Below are 5,835 nucleotides of genomic sequence, written 5' to 3' on the forward strand. Positions count from 1 at the left end.
ATTGAATTTGATTAGGTACCTAGGTACTTCTTTATGGTTGAATTCCAAAATATTAAATAATTTATTATAAAATAAAGAATTATTTTTGCAAACGTCCAACTCTGTACTACTTACCAACAGTGGTGCGTTTTGTATAAAAATCTGTTTTTTCAAAAATGTATCAAATGTCAGTTAAAATTATTTTAGCATTACTAAAAATCCATTAAAAATAAGTTAATATGTAGAAATGAAGAAATTGTAAGGATATTGATCAATCCAGTATCCATTAAAAATAATTGATGTTTGTAAACGCAAATATGCAAACTTTTTTAATAAACAAAAAACAACACTCCGAATTTTTCGGAATGCAACCCTGAAAGTTTGATGAAAAACACTTATTCGTTCCTAACTTTTTTTCTGATGAATATATTAAAGATATTATTTAGAATTCTAATTCACGTAAATTAGATTATTTTACGAAAAATTCCGCATGTAAATTGGTCAAGTAGTTATCGAGTCTTTAAGGAAAACTTTCTATCATTCATTTCCAAATACTATAAATATAACATATAAATTAAATAAAAAAAATTCTAAAACAATCTACTTTTATATTTTTTTAATCTTATAACTGTTATTTTCAAAAAAAGAGACCAGCGACTAAAGGCATTGTTTTATTTATTTAAATATTAAATTACCAAGAATAAGTACTAATTGCTAAAAGCAAATCTTCCAGCCAACCAAAAAACAGACTGGTGAAATAAATAGTTTGTCGAAAAATTTTTACTAAAAAAAGAATATTTTTCATGTATATCAAATGATGAAAAAAAAATCTAATTAAAAAAAAATAACAGCTGTTTTTTACATTATTTTTAACACATTATAATTTTATCTAACTTTACCTACATAATATTTTATTTATTTGTACTCTTTAATATTGTAATTAATTAATTAGTTTGAAAGAAGAAAGGAGGGAGGGCTGATTTGGGATTACTCCGTATGGATTCGCCGGTGAAAGGATTTTTAAGTCCGAGTAAACCAAAAACTTTTTCTTTTACTATTTTATTATTTCATTATTTTTGTAAAATTTTATTTATTTTTTACGCGGGGAACGATATGGAGTAGCTTTTTAAAGGTACTCTATTTTTATTCTTTTTTTGACATTGAATTTAGTAATTTAGAGAAAACTATAATTGGCCTTTAATTTTGGTTACTTGTAAATATTTTTTTTTGTTATAACGACTGTTGTTCATTTTAAATAAATCAAATAAAAATAAAAATTAAATGATAAATAATGTGAAATCAGATAATGAGTGTGGAAGGAGAGAGAAAGAAGAACTAAGGAAAGAAGAACTTGTAGATCAATAAACGTAGTACTTTATATAATTTGTAAACGTATTATTTATATTTACATTAAGTCACATGTATTCTTGGCACATATATATAATTTATATTTGTACAATAACGATTATAAATTTATTAAATTTGATTAGCTAGGCATTTATAATTAAGTAGTTTTCGTTTTTTTATGGTTATATTAGTATGAAACTACTTATACTCAAAAAGATAAACAATATCTATCATAGAAAAGGCTGAACCATGTTAGATGAAGACTATCTTAAACAGAGAACACTCCGTTTTCATTTTCTATTCACTAGTTTTACAAAGATTCCCTGTTATTAAATATATATACTTATTTTATGTAATAAATTAATAAAATGAAATAAATAAATAATGTGAAGTGTGTTTTTTTTTAAACCGCTCTCATGTTAAGTTGAAGAATATCACATGCGTCCTTGTTCTACAATCATGACGAAATTAATTATGCCCAGGGCATATGATCTTTTTTCGGTGATTTAACACAAACTTACTAACAAACTTGTACTTACCCCTAACGTACATTATAAATTTAAAAATTAGCATAACTAAAATTTTTACTAATTAGATCACAAGTTTCCAGAGTGGGCCTATCCGCCCCCCTGGGGAACCCCCTCGCTGAACGGGACCTGGGAGGCAATGCTGGCTCATGAAGGAAATAGGGGGGTTTGAAAACCAAAAAGGGGCAATGAAATAATAATATTTTAACTTTATAAAATATTTTTGTAAATTATGACTAAACTCCAGGCTCATCCTTCGCATTAAAAAATAATTATATTCTAGTACTCAGACTTTATTTACCACTATAGGTAAGCCATTGACATTGTTATTAATATTTCGTTATTTTATTTAAATAAATCATCATCATCATCATCATTCCCTTTCCGCACCTAATAATGCATATGGCAATGCATTGATGAACAAATCGTAGCGTATCTCGATATTTTTTGTTACATTAAGGCAAGATGATCAGTCTTACGCTTCAGGCACCAGTCCATGGACTATGAAATATTCTAGAGTAAAAACACAGTTTTAAATAATTATTTCGTATCAACCATATCGAACCCGAGACCTCTTGAATGGTAGGCAAATGCGCTGACCTTTACACCCCGAAGTCGACAATATTCAAAAAGATTGAAATAAATACGTTTTTGAAATTATTATTCAACTGACCTATTACTGCATTTTGTTGGAATTTTTGACATACGTTTATAAATTTATGACAGTTTATCAAATTCATCGGAAATACAATTTAAGTATCGGTTGTTCTTATTTAAGATACCATACTATGCCAAAAAATCAATGAATAATTTTGTCATGTCATTTAAAAAAAAAAAAATTTTTTTTATGGGGCTTTGAGTATTTTTTTCTACTAAAAAGGGGGCAAAGAGTTGATTAATTGTTGTAACCTGCAATTTACAGACTCTTGTTGTAAAATATCGTAGTATAGGAACATTTACGTATTTTACGGCATTAAATTTTAATGTCTACCTCAACATATATAATAGTATTTATAGACAAATGAAGGTATTTTGTGATGTTTTAAACTGTATTTTGTCATTTTTATAAACGTTTTCTTAACAATAAAGGGAAATGACTCACTCAAACTGGAAGACTTCTTGTAAGCATCTATTTAATTCTGTGATTGTGGTGTAAACGTTGACTATAGACTTAAAGTTGCTGGTTGATTGCTTTTCAGGCAATTAATCGCCCTTAACGGGACCGTTCACCCCAGAACCGGGGTAGAAGGGGTATAACGAGGTTAGGTGGATAAAATACGTAATGAAATTTTCGTACTTTAAAGACCAATGAAGCAATATTGCCCGGTTTGTGTTACACAAACTAGGGAATATAAACAAAGTCATAACACACTACGCCATAGAGAGACAGACTTTGGAATGAGCCACCTCATCATTTGAAAAATGCACCATTACAGCAACATTTTACAAACGAGCCATAGAACTCTAAATCTCTTAATTTTTTTTCCTGGATCCTCCATATTTTGAACCATTGTTATGAAATTTTTGTTTTTATATTTTTTTACTAACGTATTAGATTATATTGCTTTTTGTTTTCTTTGTTTTATTTAATTATAATCCATTGTTATCTTCAGCAAATCTTTGAAAACTTTCCTATAGAAGAACTGACTAATATTACTTTATAAAATGATCAATTCATTCATTGACTGTCCAGATTTGCTGAAGTTGGTGTGTTTCTGTGTACCTGATCGACATACTCACCACAGATCTTCTTTTTGTTCAACAAGTCTTAAGACCAACTATCACATGCACTTGCCTATCTCTAGGCTCCACAGATATGGTAATCAGTAGGACAAGGCTGATATATTTGGTTCTGGACTTGAAAGTTATAAAACGAGTCTGATTTCTTTTTTTCTTTCATAATATAATTCTAAAACTTTTCTTTTTTGTATATTGATTTCGTTAATATTTTTGGTGGCTTATGTGTATTAACCTACTTGTTAGTATTGGTATATTTATGCAATTTTAATTTTTTTGTTATGTATTCATATACGTTTTTTAAAAATGTTTATGTTCAATACCTGTTAAAGGCATATAATGTCGTCTATGTAGAAATAAATAAATAAATTACATATATTATTTGTACAAAATATTCCCGATCAGTAAAAAAACTGGTATGAGGGGATATAATATACCATGACACTATTAAAGGTCGATAAAATAACATCACATATCAAAAATCCAAAATTAAAATAATACTCAGAGTCCCGATACAGACATCTACTGAAGATATATTTCACAAATTACAACTTATGACACCAAAACAATTATACGCTAAAACAATACTCACTTTCAGATTCAAAAACTTTTCTTACTCAAATGAAAGAAATAACCCCTATATTACATCACAAACAAATAATATAATCACTAGATCCTCAACACAAAGACAACTTAAACATATACAAACTAATACCACTTTAGGACAAAGGGATTTTGAGTATTGTTTGATTAAAATCTATAACCTAATTTCACTATCTATTAAAACAATTAGTAACGAGAAAATGTTAAAAAATGCTATTAAAAAGGGATAGTGCAGCTAGGTAGAAGTAAAATGGATTGTCTTATTCGCCCATACCAATACTGAATCAACTGCTCCACAACTGTATAGCTTATGTTAGGTTTTTGTTATTTTCATTGTGCGTTTTGTAATATAAATAATATAGATGTACATAAATACCTTGTTTTTAAAACTGTGAATATTTTGTTGATTATCTCTGTTTACTAAGTAAGTCTTCTTTGTTTATTCTATAATGTAAAAACATTTCAAAAAAGTATATTGTTAAGTGTCCTCGGCATGGGTAATCCCATTGAGGTCACATTATTTTCAATATTAACTTTAGTTTGTAAGAGAAAACTATGAATAAATAAATAAATAAAATGGTCACAGTTTTTTTAGGTGTTTTTTAAGTGCGCATAAGTTTTGTATATCTTTTAAGTCATTAAAAAGTGAATTTGTTGCTTTTGTTCGTTTTTGTCCAACATACCATTTTTAACGAAATTGAGTTAAGTGTACAAGAGTTCTGAAAGAGCCTTAATTTATAAAATTCAAATGAAAAATTTACATGAAAAAATTGTTCAAGGGTTTTTTTAACGAATGCCGTCTTAAGTTGTGGTCATTATTTATGCCCATTCCGTAAAAAAAAACTTTAAACCTCTATTTCTACAGATTTGTTTATTGGTTTGTTGGGTAAAAACAAACTGAAGCGACAAATCGTAAAACTTTATTGCTGTTTACACAAAACTGTTTCTTTTTCTATTAGTTCTAGATTATTCGTAAGTAAAATTTTTGGACGCTCTTGTATTTTTGGATGTATATTGCATTTAAAATTTCATTTATGATTAGACTTTATTAAAAAAAAAATTATCTTAAATATCATCTTTACGTTTTCTGTGTAAATTAATTAATCTTATCTTTCGAAACGGAATCCGGGAAATATGACAAATTGTTTTAATTTGGAGCTTATAGTATATTCCTTCACTTTTTCATACGAAAACTAGAATAAGGCGAATATACTGACGATGTGTATTTGATTGATCACAAATTGACAAGGGGTAAAATGAAAGCTTTTTAAGTTTCTTTATTTTATTATTAATATTTAAAGCATTAACTCTGTAGTCAAACATTTCACTGAATGTTTTGAAATATGTGTAATGTTTAAAACTGTTAGATTTTTATGTATCTACCGGTTTCGAGACGTACCCGTCTTTGTTTCCGGACATCAATTAAACCAACATGCAAAGTTGTTGCACAAAAATATAAAACCAACATGCCATGCATTTTAAAAAACACCATTATACAAATAATGAAAGTAAATGGTGAAGAATTCTTAACGTAAATACTATATGCACAAATGTAACAAAAAATTTAGTCAATTATGTCAAACCTACTTTTTTATAAAATAGCAATATTGGTTAATTATTGTTGAATAACAAAAATAACAAT

The sequence above is a fragment of the Micrasema longulum genome, unplaced genomic scaffold (genome assembly GCF_059751315.1).
Source record: "Micrasema longulum isolate JH-2025_06_02 unplaced genomic scaffold, ASM5975131v1 h1tg001053l, whole genome shotgun sequence".
NCBI classification, from domain to species: Eukaryota; Metazoa; Arthropoda; class Insecta; order Trichoptera; family Brachycentridae; genus Micrasema; species Micrasema longulum.